The 16,048-nt window shown below is 42.5% G+C and overlaps 1 long non-coding RNA gene across 1 annotated transcript; it reads right to left on the bottom strand.

Annotated features, from left to right (window-relative positions):
* Positions 1–5,529: 5,529 nt before the first annotated feature.
* On the bottom strand, positions 5,530–8,921 carry LOC115100780. The gene is made up of 2 exons (XR_003859191.1): positions 7,749–8,921; positions 5,530–5,768 (listed from the first exon to the last, which is right to left on the bottom strand). It is a non-coding gene; the product is annotated as an uncharacterized LOC115100780 (long non-coding RNA).
* Between the last annotated feature and the right edge of the window lie 7,127 nt (positions 8,922–16,048).

Below are 16,048 nucleotides of genomic sequence, written 5' to 3'. Positions count from 1 at the left end.
GGGGAGGGGGAGAGAGGTAAGTCTGAAAGGGATGGAGCAAAAAAGAACTGTTCTAATCCCTATTTCAGACCCTCCCCAACTATCCTGTGAAGAGAGAAGGAGGGGGGGGGGGGGGGGAGGCCAGAGCAGAAAGCAGGGTGCAAAGAAAAGCCACTTGCTCCCTAATCCAGCCCCTCTCCTCCTGTCATTCAGAGAGATGGGGGCCATGGAGCAGAGAGAGCGGAAGAAAGAAGGGCGGGCCTAAGAACTTCTGTTTGGTTGCTCCTTGTCCAGGGTGGGTGAGGGGTCTGGCGCGTGGGTGACAGCACCAACAGGGCCTAGGGGTGGCAAAACCCTAAATCCCTCTCTCGAAGGAGGGGATGCTGAAGGACAGCAGATAGGGAGGGAGGGATTGAGGAGAAAGAAAAGGAGGTTAGAGAGGGAAGGAGAAAGGAGTGGGAAAAATGGAAACCACAATGAGGAAAGAGAGAGGAGAGTGGAGCTGACAGGCAAAGAGTGAAAGAGGAGAAGGAGAGACAGAGGGAAGGATTAAAGGCAAGGATAGGGATGGGAGAGAACATAAGAGAAGGGAAGTAGAGATGTGAATCGTGTCCTCGATCGTCTTAACGATCGATTTCGGCTGGGAGGGGGAGGGAATCGTATTGTTGCCGTTTGGGGGGGTAAAATATCGTGATATATCGTTAAAATCGTTAAAACCCGCTAAAACCCACCCCCGACCCTTTAAATTAAATCCTCCACCCTCCCAAACCCCCCCCAAATGACTTAAATTACCTGGTGGTCCAGCGGCGGTCCGGAACGGCAGCGGTCCGGAACGGGCTCCTGCTACTGAATCTTGTTGTCTTCGGCCGGCGCCATTTTCCAAAATGGCGCCGAAAAATGGTCGCTGAACGACCTCCTGCAGTCGATCTCCTGCCGGCGCCATTTTCCGTACGGAAAACGATTCGCGGCGGGAAATCGCTCCCTGACCCCCGCTGGACCTCCAGGAACTTTTGGCCAGCTTGGGGGGGCCCTCCTGACCCCCACAAGACTTGCCAAAAGTCCAGCGGGGGTCCGGAAGGACCTCCTGCCGTCGAATCCTGTTGGTCTATGGCCGCCGCCATTTTTCGGCGCCATTTTGGAAAATGGCGCCGGCCGAAGACAACAAGATTCAGTAGCAGGAGCCCGTTCCGGACCGCTGCCGTTCCGGACCCCCAGGTAATTTAAGTCATTTGGGGGGGGGGGGGTTCGGGAGGGTGGGGGATTGAAGGAGGTAGGATTTGGCAAGGAAATGTTTTAAGTTATTTGGGGGGGGGTTCGGGAGGGTGGGGGATTTAATTTAAAGGGTCGGGGATGGGTTTTAGCGGGTTTTAGTGTGCCGGCTCACGATTCTAACGATTTATAACGATAAATCGTTAGAATCTCTATTGTATTGTGTTCCATAATGGTTTAAGACGATATTAAAATTATCGGACGATAATTTTAATCGTCCTAAAACGATTCACATCCCTAAAGGGAAGTCAGATGGAGAAAATCTTTGTGACCTTGGGCAAATCACTTCATCCTCCATTGCCTCAGATGCAAACTTAGGGGCTCTTTCACTAAGCTGCGTTAGTCTGTTTACCACATGGTAAAAGCTGTTAATTGCATGGTAAAGGCCTAATGCAGGGATAACACATTAGGTGCAGCTGCAAAGGTTAAAAGTGTTCAACAGGCATGGACATTGTTTAAAAATACAATCCTAGAGGCGCAGTCCATATGTATTCCACACATTAAGAAAGGTGGAAGGAAGGCAAAACGATTACAGTCATGGTTAAAAGGTGAGGTAAAAGAGGCTATTTTAGCCAAAAAAAACATCCTTCAAAAATTGGCAGAAGGATCCATCTGAAGAAAATAGGATAAAACATAAGCATTTTCAAGTTAAGTGTAAAACATTGATAAGACAGGCGAAGAGAGAATTTGAAATGAAGTTGGCCATAGAGGCAAAAACTCATAATAAAAACTTTTTAAAATATATCCGAAGCAAGAAATCTGTGTGGGAGTCAGTTGGACCATTAGATGACCGAGGGGTTAAAGGGGCTCTTAGGGAAGATAAGGCCATTGCAAAAAGACTAAATTAATTTTTTGCTTCCGTGTTTACTAATAAGGATGTTGGGGAGATACCAGTTCCGGAGATGGTTTTCAGGGGTGACGAGTCAGACGAACTGAACAAAATCACTGTGAACCTGGAAGATGTAGTAGGCCAGATTGACAAACTAAAGAGTAGAAAATCAACTGGACCAGATGGAACGCATCCCAGGGTTCTGAAGGAACTAAAAAATGAAATTTCAGATCTATTTCTTAAACTTTGTAACCTATCATTAAAATCATCCATTGTACCTAAAGACTGGAGGGTGGCCAATGTAACCCCAATATTTAAAAAAGGTTTCCAGGGGCGATCCGGGTAACTATAGATCAGTGAGCCTGACTTCAGTGCCAGGAAAAATAGTGGAAACCATTCTCAAGATCAAAATCGTAGAGCATATAGAAAGATATGGTTTAACGGAACACAGTCAACATGGATTTACCCAAGGGAAGACTTGCCTAACAAATCTGCTTCATTTTTTTGAAGGGATTAATAAACATGTGGATAAAGGTGAACCGGTGGATATAGTGTATTTGGATTTTCAGAAGGCATTTGACAAAGTCTTAGAAGTCTCATGAGAGGCTTCTAAGAAAACTAAAAAGGGATAGGAGGCGATGTCCTTTCGTGGATTACAAACTGGTTAAAAGACAGGAAACAGAGAGTAGGATTAAATGGTCAATTTTCTCAGTGGAAAAGGATAAACAGTGGAGTGCCTCAGGGATCTGTACTTGGACCGGTGCTTTTCAATATATATATAAATGATCTGGAAAGGAATACGACGAGTGAGGTTATCAAATTTGCGGATGATACAAAATTATTTAGAGTAATTAAATCACAAGTGGATTGTGATACATTACAGGAGGACCTTGCAAGATTGAAAGATTGGACATCCAAATGGAAGTTGAAATTTAATGTGGACAAATGCAAGGTGTTGCATATAGGGAAAAATAACACTTGATGTAGTTACACGATGTTAGGTTCCATATTAGGAGCTACCACCCAGGAAAAAGATCTAGGTATCATAGTGGATAATACTTTAAAATCGTCGGCTCAGTGTGTTGCAGCAGTCAAAAAAGCAAACAGAATGTTAGGAATTATTAGGAAGGGAATGGTTAATAAAACGGAATATGTCATAATGCCTCTGTATCGCTCCATGGTGAGACCGCACCTTGAAATCTGTGTACAATTCTGGTCGCAGCATCTCAAAAAAGATATAGTTGCGATGGAGAAGGTACAGAGAAGGGCAACCAAAATGATAAAGGGGATGGAACAGCTCCCCTATGAGGAAAGGCTGAAGAGGTTAGGGCTGTTCAGCTTGGAGAAGAGACGGCTGAGGGGGGATACGATAGAGGTCTTTAAGATCATGAGAGGTCTTGAACGAGTAGATGTGACTCGGTTATTTACACTTTCGAATAATAGAAGGATTAGGGGGCATTCCATGAAGTTAGCAAGTAGCACATTTAAGACTAATCGGAGAAAATTATTTTTCACTCAACGCACAATAAAGCTCTGGAATTTGTTGCCAGAGGAGGTGGTTAGTGCAGTTAGTGTAGCTGGGTTCAAAAAAGGTTTGGATAAGTTCTTGGAGAAGTCCATTAATGGCTATTAATCAATTATACTTAGGGAATAGCCACTGCTATTAATTGCATCAGTAGCATGGGATCTTAGTGTTTGGATAATTGCCAGGTTGTTGTGGCCTGGTTTTGGCCTCTTTTGGAAAAAGGATGCTGGGCTTGATGGACCCTTGGTCTGACCCAGCATGGCAATTTCTTATGTTCTTATGTTCTTATGTAGTGGACTACATGCAAACATTTACTACTGAGAAGTTGACTTTTGCAGCATATTTTCCACAAAAGAGGTTTTAGCGAAAAATTTAGCATAAAACACCCACGCTAGTGTTTTTGTGCATTTGTGGGAGTTTTGCACTATTTTTTCATGCAAAAACCCTTTCTGCTATAAAATGTCCCTCTTTAGTGCATCAGCCTCTTTGTTAGTGTTTTAACGGTAGCTGCTCCTCTGTGACGGACTGTGTGGAATGTGTAAGATGGAGTTAATTCCTTTTCTCATATCTAGTTCCTTCCATATTTGAGGACTTAACCTGGGTTTTTTCTACTATCAACAATTTGAATCCAATTTGATTGGGTATATTTTTCTTTCATATTTTAATCCCATTGCTGATTATTCTTTGCTTTCTGTGTATGAATGTTGACATTTAATTAAAAAAAACCAACCCTCCAAATATTTTATACTATTCACCCTTCAGAAGCCAAAATGAGTTTGGATGGATCAAGGTCATCAAGGTCATATATATATATATATATATATATATGTATATACATACATACATGCGCACATACACACACACATATATAGATAGATAGATAATGTTTGTGTGTATATGTATGTATATAGATATATAGAAATATATGTACACGCTGGTAAACTGATGAAGAAAAGGGGTAGAAAGTGGGATGCACAATTCTCCTGGCCCAGCAGAGTTCTATTAGGACTTCTCGTATTTCTGTACAACCTTCCTCAAGGAGACCCAAAGTGGTTTACAAAACATCATGCAATAGGGGTTTGATCTGTGACCTTGGATTAAAAGATAATCAGCAAGGAAAAGAAAGTGCTCCTTAATGTGCTAATCAATATTTGGGAAACGAATAACAGCTCATTTTGTGCCCCAGCGCCAGCACTGTAAGGCATGCAACCACAAAAGGAGCCTGCTGGCCTTTCACACAGTTTTGTTACTATCTCCTCATTTTCCTGGGAGGAAAGGGAGGGCGAGAGGAATCCTCCTTATCACAAAAATGTTCCTAATGCCTGTACTCTTTCAGTCCTTAGGAAGACAGTACACCAATCTCTTAAATGCAGCCTAAACGCATTACGTATTTCTTTGGCAAATTTTACACCGCCACTCTGAGCTCAGGCCACAGGTTGGAGGGAGGGAAGCGGGAGGAAGGGGTTAGAGCAAAGGTTGCAAAACCTTTGGGGCCCAGTCCAGGTGAGAAAGGAGGAATGTGGTTTGGGGGCAGGGGAAGGCTTGGCCTGAGGAATGGGGGTGGGGGGTGAGAGGGCAACCCAGAGTTACAGCCTGAGGAGCAGAGGTCGGAGGGGCGGAAGATGGTATTTTTGGCTCATGAATATCAAGGGTAGAAGTTATGTGCTTTCTCCTTCCACTGGTTGAGAGCCATTTGACCACCATGGGCCGGATGTGACCCATGCCTGTGGCATGGGTGACCACTGCCGGTGCACAGCAATCACAAAAAGGGTAAGACATGGTGGAAACATTCCTCATGTGTCCCCCCCATCCCTCCCCACCCTCCATGGTTCTTAACTGCCTGGTGCTCCATAAGAGAGAAAAGTGTACATGCATCTGACTGGAGTAAGCAGAGGAAGCAGGAAAAATGAAGATAAAAACACATTCAAAAACTTATTAGGTAATTTTAAGCATATGCTTTTAAGATTATCAGTCTGAATACATATGACCAATCCCAGCAGCTGAAGAAACCAGCATTTGCAGAAGAAAAATTGTGGGAGTAAGCTCGAGAGGCTGCAATGTGCTACAGTAAATAGTGCCATGAGGTTGTCATAAGTAAGAGGAGCTTTGCTTTCATCTTCTGTGACTGATGTTCAAAGACATATTCCATTCTTCTTATTCCAGGAGCTGCAGAAGAGCAAAAAGACATGTAATATGACTTAGAATATCAATGTAAAACATGCATGAGCCAATTTCACATAGATCACAGCAGACACAGGCCAGCCAGGGCCATTCATGTTGATCCCTTTTCATAGAATAGTCTCTGATCGTATAAAATATGCACTTTATGAGGTTACTGTTGTCAGAGAATCTTTAATACTGATTTACCACCTTTTTATCCCCTCCGACACACAATAACCTGTACGTCAGAAACAACCTCATGGTCAGAGTGAAAAAAATGTTAAAGAAAAAAGACTGCAAAGGAAAAACAAAATTTGCAGGAGGAAAGAATGTTTAAATGTAGGGTCCGGGAAAACAGGATACCTGGGAGATTGTGATACTGTCATAGAAACTGGCCTCAGGACGCTGTGCAGTTTCTATTACACAATAACTTCTAAGGCTAACTAGACCCCCATTGCCTCATACTTTCATGTAATGGGGGCCCTATATCAGCTCGTGCTCACTAAAATTTCTCTTATGGTAAATTTTAAGGAAGGTCATGTGGGTTATGATGATGACAAAGGGAATTTGGTGTATCACTTTAAGGGAGTGTCATGAATGAGAACTACAAGAGGTAATCTCTATGAGGTCAATATAAGGTGGCGTTCAGAGCCGGAAAGTGTCTTTTGGGTCTTTGCTTGTCTTCTTCCTGCAGCAGAGTTCGGAAAGTTGAGTGGGGAGCTCCACAGACCATGGAAACAATGACTGGTCTCTTGGATGGTGTCCAGTAGCAACCCCGGAGGATAAAGGACCACAACAGCATGGTGAACACCTTTTGAAAAGTGGGTGAGCTGTGGTTGAGATGTGAGTATTGAGACCTCAGCTGGTTTTTGGAGGAAGAATAGTTTGCTCTTGTTATTGATGTTACTGCTATTAAGTGCTGAAAGAACCTGTCAACCCCTGATTAATTCAGTGAATTTTGATGTTGTTTAACTCGGAAGGCTGGAAATCCCGGAAATAAAATTTTGTTGGAGATATCTTTTTGGGTGAAGACCCTTCTTTATCCCCAGGGGTGGGTTTGGGAGAAATATCTTTCAGTAACAGAGGCCTGGGATTTGATAATTCTTAATGTAATAGAGTGTGATCAGTGGGGGTCAAAGAGATAGGCCGATACAGTAAAGTGCGCTGAGCTGAGCGCACTGTTTTACCTGAGGTTGGAAGCGCGTTTTAGACGTGTGTCCACTACCCTTTATACAATAAGGAGTGTAGTGCATCCAAAACGCACATCCAAGCCCCCCGAAACTAATAGCGCACATCACATGCAAATTCATGTTGATGAGGTTATTAGTTATTTGCCCAGGATACAGAAAAAAAATGTGCGCTCTGTCAGTGGCAATATTAAGTCGGAGGAACCAAAAGATTAAAAAAAAAGTAAAAAAAAAAAAAAAAGTGTCAGTGGATCAGGTTAGGAAAACGGACGCTCAATTTTATGGCTGTGCACGGGTTAGGAAAACGAACGCTCGTAAAACTGAGCGTCCGTTTTCCAAACCCGCTGACAGTCACCTCTCCTGGGCTTCCACTCCTAAGGAGGCGTTAGGCGTCAGTGTGACCCCTAATTTAAATATGGTATCGTGTGCCCAGTAGAGGTAGCTGAGTGCGTGTTAGGAAAGTGGGCGCTCAACACTGAGTGCACCTTTCCTCGCGTACTTTACAATATCGGTCTGAGAGAAATAAGTGCTTGTGCTTTTTGTGCCCTGTCCAGCTTGATAAACACTACCCTTACCTCTGTGCCAGGGCCACTATACCATCTGTTCACCAGTCTTATTTTTTGTGGATACACAAAGAGACTGGTGCTTAGTTCTCAAACAGGCATCAGACACTTCTCTCATTTTATGTGTCCTGTAAGGAGGTTACATTCAAAATTAGCTATTCTTGGGCCAGTTCCGTGGCTCAGTGTAAGGCTGCTGTCCAAATGGCAAATGGTCTATGGAACTTACAAGCAGGTACCTTAAGCTAGAGTCCTGGACTCTGATCAGGGTGAGGTTGTGAGATCCAAGGTAAGGCCTGAAGAGTATACATAATCAAGGCATTTGCTGGAGATACAGGAAACACTCAGGCAAAATAAGTCCAGGCAACAGGTGTAAAATCACAGGTAGAGGTCTAACGCAATCCATGAGTTAGAAGAATAACAAATAAGAAGTCCAAACACAGGGCTCAGGAACCAAGAGGCTCAGAAAAAGTCTCAGGATGGTGTTTGCATCAGCAAAAGGTCCTTGAGGCTGCTGAGTTTTATATCTAGTCAGGGCTATTCTCTGTCTTATCCATAGCAGGATTTGGTCTGTACATTTTGGAGGAAATGTCAGTCACCTGTTGGAGCCTGCACCTCTCCACCAGCTCTGTAGTTCAAGAGGTTAATTTTTGATCCCAGGATTCACAAGATCAAATTACAGATCCAGTCACAGCAGCCCTTCCACTCCTATCCAAGGTTTGGAGGTGGAGGTGACACACTTGATCCCAGCAAGGGAGGGAAGGCAGCCTCTGCCAGCCTAAGGAATGGCGCTGAGGCTAGGTTTCAACTCGTCTGAGGGCACATGTACGTTGTCCAGGCATGCTAGTGGTGTAGAGTAAGGGTTGTTTAAAAATAAGGGATTAGAAAATGATTTTTGGGCATACAAGGCTTGCTCTGCCTTTATTTTTCATAGCTGGGTAGTGAAAATATTTTGCACCAAAGCTATCAGATAATGAGTAACCAGATTAATATAAGTGTAGGTACTCACTTTATTTTCCCTTCATTGCTGCAAATAAATAATTATTTTTTAACACTGTAGGCTTATACAATAAAGACTTAATGAGACAATCAATTATGTGGTTCTAATTCATTCTATTCGAATTTTTCTTTCAGAAACTGGAGCAGACGTGGGCAAACAAGAGACAAGGATATTGTTTCCTGAAAGGCCTTTGACGTAGGAGTATTCAAAGGTGCCGATGCCACTTCACCTGGACACAGTCAATTAAGCATTATTATCGTCCTGTCTGGAAGCCTCTGTGTGATCAATGAGCAGTCCTTTAGTCTGGGCCATCCTTCATTTCTCTGTCTCCAGGTGACCATCTCCCATGTCCACTTTATCCTGGATCAGCAGGATGTGCGGTAATTGGTCTGTGCAGCTCTGACCGTTCTTAAATCACTTCTCTCACACTTGGCGTTTCTGAGTCGCTTTTCTTTTTCTTCTTGTTGGGCTTTACTTTTACAATGGTTACATCTTGTAAGCAGCCTTCCTTGCCTGTGAAAGCAGTTTGTGGGAAGAACAGAAACAATCATGTTAAAAGTTAAGAGACTGTAAAGTTATTTCAGTTAATCAATACAAAGATCACTAGAAAAACTGTTTTTGACATATATAGTAATCCCATACTATATATGACAAAAACAATATAAAGATAAGTGAACTTTCAATTTTAGTTGCATAAAAATAACCCAAAACATTTTTCCAGTTTACTGGACTGATGATTATTTAAAAAGCAAAGAAGGTCATAGACCGGTAGCGCTCAGTATGATGGTCCCTTTGTTCATTTCATTTGATTGAGTGTGGTTTCTTCGATAAGTTATTTCAGTAACAATAGCAATTTTTGAGCTGGGGAATGGAACAGCTCCCCTATGAGGAAAGACTAAAGAGGTTAGGACTTTTCAGCTTGGGAGAAGAGACGGCTGAGGGGGGATATGATAGAGGTGTTTAAAATCATGAGAGGTCTAGAATGGGTAGATGTGAATTGGTTATTTACTCTTTCGGATAATAGAAAGACTAGGGGGCACTCCATGAAGTTAGCATGTGGCACATTTAAAACTAATTGGAGAAAGTTCTTTTTTACTCAACATACAATTAAACTCTGGAATTTGTTGCCAGGGGATGTGGTTAGTGCAGTTAGTATAGCTGTGTTTAAAAAAGGATTGGATATTCTTGGAGGAGAAGTCCATTACCTGCTATTAATTAAGTTGACTTAGAAAATAGCCACTGCTATTATTAGCAACGGTAACATGGAATAGACTTAGTTTTTGGGTACCTGCCAGGTTCTTATGGCCTGGATTGGCCACTGTTGGAAACAGGATGCTGGGCTTGATGGACCCTTGGTCTGACCCAGTATGGCATTTTCTTATGTTCTTATGTTCTTTCCAAAAAAATGAGAACTCCATAGTAAGCCAAGATTGTATTCTACGTTATCTGGGTGTACAAGTCTTGATCTGTTCCCACATTATCTTTCACATGAATTACAGCAATCTCATCCTTTCTGGGTTCCCCAGCATGCCTTTCTTCCATCAATCCAAGGACCACCTTCCCCTCTCCTCATTTCTTTGTCTCTCCCTACATCCAGTGCCTCCACCGGTTTTTAATCTACATCCAGGTTACATGAGAAATCCACACCATTGCCTTCTGAATCCATTTATTTATTTATTTACCTAAAAATTAATTTACTTGCACCCTGCAAGGTTTGGAGTGGGGTACAATAAAACGTAACATAAAATTTATACATTCAATTGTAAGTAGAAGACTAACAGCTGAGGAAAAGATTAATATCAAAATCGCATAGGCCAGAAGATTCATCTGTCCATGTATTTCATCTCATCTTTAGTTTTGCCTTCGGCTAATCCTTTCTCACACTATATCATCCATTTTGACCAAACTTGCATTCTAGTATCTGTATTTGATTCAGGAAACCTTATTGGCATGACAATTTATACAGGTATTGCCAAAGTCAGGGCCTTCACAAAGGGTGGGTGACGCAGGGAGGTGCAAGCGCAAGGACTTAAAAGGGAAGGGGAATGACTAAAGCAACCCTTGCCTAATAGACCCATATTTAAGCATAGGCAACACAGGCGCCAAGTACCCAGGCCACAGAGGAGCCTTCTCCCACTAAACTTTAGTGAAATGCACTGATGCCAATGCAAAGAAGCACCACAGTGGCACACCTGCTCCACCATTTTCTACTCTCCATTGATGAATCTCCCACTTCCCAAGCTCCAGGTGTGAGGGGGCCTCAGATTCTTAAATATGGCCCTGCCAGGGTGCCATTTTAACCAGCGACTGCTCTGGCTAAAGTAATATATGGGGAGAACATTTTTCAAGGGGATCCAGCCAGGTAAATAAGTATTAACGAGGTGGCTTGTCCGCTTAGAACATTGTAACCTTTAGTGTAGCTAAAAGGCACAACATGCACAATTTTAGCGGGATTGCACAGAACCACTGCCGGTGATGTGTTTAGGCCGGGGGAATAAACTGCATGTGCGCATTTGCATTTTCAAATGTTATGACCCCTCACACCCTGGTCAGTAGCCTGCAGAAATAGTTTGCAACTTTTGTATGAACACACGTAGCTAATTTCCAAGGAAAAAGTATAGGGGTCGTTTCCCTTTGAAAATAAGCTAAATGGTACATGCATACAAAAGTGCGTCCAGATCTTGCACCTAGGCGGGCTCCTCAAAATTGCTCCCAAAGTGGTTAAAAATTAAAAGAGAGAGAGAAGAACATATATATGCAAAAGCAATAACAGTAAATTCAAATTACAAAGTACAGAAAGTGGAAGAGCCAAGACAATTCCTGGATTTCGTGTCTTTGGTCAGATGAAATCTCTGGCCTGGTGGCAGGATACAACATATTCTGCTGCTATAGCTGCTGTTTCTCCTCTTTCCCCCAGGATTATACAGAGCGTTCCCTGCTTCTTCTTTAGTGGGAAGTCTGGGAGTTGCTCCGTCAGCCTGGGAAATGGGCGCCTCTGATACCTTTATATTTTGCGCAGCACAGGAGGAAATGCATTTCTCTGTTTCTCTTTCGCTAGTGTTGCAGGGGATACAAAGTCTGGCTTCTTGGGGTTTCCTGTTCAATTATTTCTTTTCTAATTTGTGCTCATTGATTCTGGGTTTGATGAAGGTCTGACAGTGCTGTGTGTGTTCTGCTAGCCTGTAGTATCCTCGTAGGGATCAATTGCTCACTGCTCTGTCCTGTCTCCATCATACTCACTCTCTGCCCCTTTTTCTGGATCTTTCCTGGTCACTACTTCGGACAGAAATCCACACTGTACAATGTTAGTATTTTTAGTGCTAAAAATTGCTTTTATTTGCAAATACAATTCCACAATTCCACATAATAATATACCACTAGTGGATAATTTTATTGGTATTTACACAGTACTCTTAGTATGTGGCTACTACAGTGTAATTAGGTATAAAATATGTTAAAAGAATAAACTTACAGAGCTACTTAGCAGTAAGCAGAGAAGGTTCAAACTTGCCAAAGTTTTGTTTTGAATTTCCAACATTTTTGTGTTTAAATTTTGGTTTTGGCAAAGATACAGAATTATTTTTTTTGCTATGATTTTACATTCTTTTCCAGTAAAAAAAAAAAGACAATGACAAATAAACCTTATGAATATGATACTTCCTAAAGAAAAATGCACATCAGCAACCAATGTTCAATTAAATTATAAAGCTATGGGGCATATTTCACTCCTGTCTCCACTGATTCAAAATGGCAATTAATCAATCAAGTTGTGCTGTACCTTTACCAGTTTTTAACTGGATATACATAAGATTAAGGAATATTCTCTTTATCTCTCTGCCCTTACCCTTTTTCTTGCTCTTTTTCATCTTCTACGTTTCCCCACTACTTTCTTCTCTTTCTCTCACAATCTACCTCCAATCTCCCCATCTTCCCTTCCTCCTCTTTCTCACATTGCCCTCCTTTCATTAAATCCCTACCCTATCACTTCCTGGCCCTTGTCCTCATCCTTTCCCCAGACCCTCCTTTCCTTTCCATCCTCTGTCCCCTACCTAGAAACATTGAAACATGATGGCAGAAGAAGACCGTATGGACCATCCAGTGTGCCCATCCGTCCAGTTAATTTAGCATTATAATTCTCATCTCTTCCTTAGAGTTCCCTTGTATTTATCCCATGCTTTCTTGAATTCAGATTCTGTTTTTGTCTCCAACACTTCCACTGGGAGGCTGTGCCACACATCTACCGCCCGCTCTATAAAGAAATATTTCCTAAGATTATATCTGAGTCTACCTCCTTTCAACCTCATCTCATGACTCTTTGTTCTAGAACCTCCTTTCCATTGAAAAGACTCACCTCCTGTGCATGGAAACCTTTGAGATATTTGGATATCTCTATCATAGCTCCCCTATCTCACCTTTCCTCTAGAGTGTACATGTTTAGATCTTTACGTCTATCCCCATATACTTTAGAATGAAGACCACTGACCATTTTAGTAGCTACCCTCTGAACCAGCTAAATCCTGTTTATATCCTTTTCAAAGGTGCGATCTCCAGAATTGTAGACGGTATTCCAAGTGAGATCTTTTTAGGGACCTATACAGGGGCAATATCACCTCCTTTTTCCTGCTGACAGTTCTTCTCCCTATAGAGCCAAGCATCTTTCTGGCTTTTACCATTGTTTTATCCACTTGTTTGGCCATCTTAAGATCATCAGATACAATTACCCCGCCCCCCCCCCCCCCCCGATCCTGCTCTTTCTTTGTGCTTAGAAGAATTTCAGCTCCAATACTGTACATGTCCCTTGGATTTTTGCATAAAAAATGCATTACTCTTTTTTTTTTTAGCATTAAATCTTAGCTACCATACCTTAGATCATTCCTCAAACTTTGCTAGATCCCTCCTCATGTTTTCCACTCCTTCCTGGCTGTCTACTCTCTTACAGATTTTGGTATCATCAGCAAAAGACAAACCTTATCCGACAACCCTTCCATTATGTCGTTCACAAAAATGTTGAAAAGAACCAGTCCAAGGATTGTTACTAGCAGGCACACTGCTGGTAACAATCCCCTCCTCAAAGAAAACTCCATTTACTATTACCCTTTGTTGCCTCCCACTCAGCTAGTTTCTAACCCAGTCAGTCAATCTGTCAATCATACCAAGGGCATACAATGCATTTATAAGTCTTCTGTGCGGAACCAAGCTCTCATATGTTTCTCCTTTGGTTTTTCTCTTCCTTACCCACCCCCTGTCTGACATTCCTTCCCTTTCACCTGCCTGCTTTCTCTCTGTTATTGCTCATCCCTTGTTGGTGAGGTGGGATTGGATTTGCCAACAATCCCCTTGCTGTACAAAATATCTTCAGTGGTTACAGGTGGGTACTGCCAGCAGCTGCTGCTGTTTCCTCCCACATGTCTGCTGGTGTACAGGATCAGGAAATACTTGTGGGAATCCATTGAGAAGCCTCATGCAGAAAATTTACCATCTTAAAATTCAAAGTTCAGAAGCCAAGTCATTTGAAGTTGAAAATTAGATAGTAACTGAAGTTGAGCCAATATTTTTTTTTGTGGGTTCAAGCTTTTCTGAACTGGTCCTGTTTGGACTTTAGTACAAGGTTTGCCCCATGTGTAGTATCACTAGCATACAAGCAGTGTTGTATATTTATCTTTTCAATTCATTATCATGTATTTATTTAGAAGGTTTCAAAGCAGTGTACAAAATAATATAAAAAGCATACATTTTTTTCAGCTTACCATAGTACAATATTATATAAATTTCCATGAAAAAGTAAGATTATGGTGAATCTTTTGCTCACCCAACTTGAACAATTTAACTCAAAGAATAGCAAGCAGAATCTCTGTAGGACATCTTGCAGGTGTGATTGGCTGTTGTGTTTCATCTGGTCCTCACAGGTACAGAAGACCCATTTAAGTTATGATTGTGAACAGCATATTTAACAAAGCCTAAAGTTGTTTATTCTGACTAATTGTCATTTGTTACTGTGGGGAAGCATAGGGGTCTGTCATTCTACCTTTAATACAACTGAAGAAAATATAACAGAAATAAAATTATACCACCCCACCTCAATAGCACAAGAACCATCTGCAATACACATGACCCCACAAACTTAAAATACCCAGAGACTAGGGAACAACCATGCCCTCACTTTTTACTAAACACCAGATAACTAAGGTCAAGTCAGAGGGGTCGAATTCCAGATTTGTGGACAAACCACAGAAAAGGCCCGCTTCCTGTATGAACCTCTCTAACTGATGGAATTTGTAACATCACCATCTGTGCTGAACATAAACTCCTGTTAGGAACAATCACCTTAAACTGAATTTGTTCCTTGAACCAGTGCACCTGGATCAGCAATGGCCTTGCACTGACTCTACAGAAGCAGGAAATATTCAGTAGCACCTGCAGTAGTTGAATGCGTTTCTCTGGCAAACCTACTAGCACCACATTACAATAATCAAACACAGGGAACATTAATCCTGAACTACAATTCAAAATTTATTTATTTATTTTATTTAACAGTAAAATGTTAAAGTTCAACAAATCCCTTACCTTCCATAGCTGGCACATTTTAAAAAATTGCCTCTTTACCAGCATAATAATATGGGGTTCAAATGTGACCCCCTCATCATATTGCACTACTAAATTCCTAACCTTCTTCATATACTTGTTACGAGTGCCACCCGTTCCTCTTCACTGGCGGTGGTGGGCCACCAGCTCCGACCTTGGGTCACCTCTGGTGCCTCCGGCTCTGCCATGGTCCCCAGTGTTGCCAGTCAAAATGTCCCTGCTCGTTGGGCCTCTCCATGTGGCCCGCGGAGAGACACCGCCATCGGCGCCATGCCCCTCCCTAGGCGAGCGCATCGCTGATTCTTTTAAAGGGCCCGCGGCGGGAACCTGGCCACGGCCCCAGATGCTGATGTCAGACTCTTCAGCATGTAAAAGCTCAGGCCTCGCTCCATAGAGTTGCCTTTGCAACAGGTCTCCTCATACTCCAAGTACTCGTTGATGATAGAGAATCATCTCTACTTTGTGTTCCTGTCTCCTGTGGTTCCCGGTTCCAGTCTTCCTTGTTCCTGCCCTGTCTATGTGTTGGACTGACTTTCTGGATTTTGACTTGGCTTTGTTTGACTACTCTTCAGCCTATCTCCAACCCCAGATCTTCGCTACGTTTGACTACTCTTCAGCCTATCTCCAACCCTGGACCTTTGCTACATTTGATCATGCCTGCCTTCTCCGTGCCCTGACCCTCGCCTTGATTGACTACGCCTGCCTTCTCCGTGCCCTGACCATTACCTTGATTGACTACGCCTGCCTTCTCATTGCTCTGACCATTGCCTTGATCGACTATGCTACAGATTACTCCATGTCCAGAGTTCTTGATTACTTGCCACGACCTTTGTTTGCCGCTAGCCCTGACTCAAGCTTGTCAGCCTCTGCCAGCCTACTTCCTGGACGTGGACTTACAAGGCTTCGGCCTTTCTTTGCTCAGGCACCTCCATTTACTTCCTGTTCCATTGGTGCCTG

Source organism: Rhinatrema bivittatum, chromosome 1, assembly GCF_901001135.1.
Source record: "Rhinatrema bivittatum chromosome 1, aRhiBiv1.1, whole genome shotgun sequence".
NCBI lineage: Eukaryota > Metazoa > Chordata > Amphibia > Gymnophiona > Rhinatrematidae > Rhinatrema > Rhinatrema bivittatum.
Note: the sequence above shows the minus strand (reverse complement) of the source record. Positions and strands in the feature narration are given on the sequence as shown.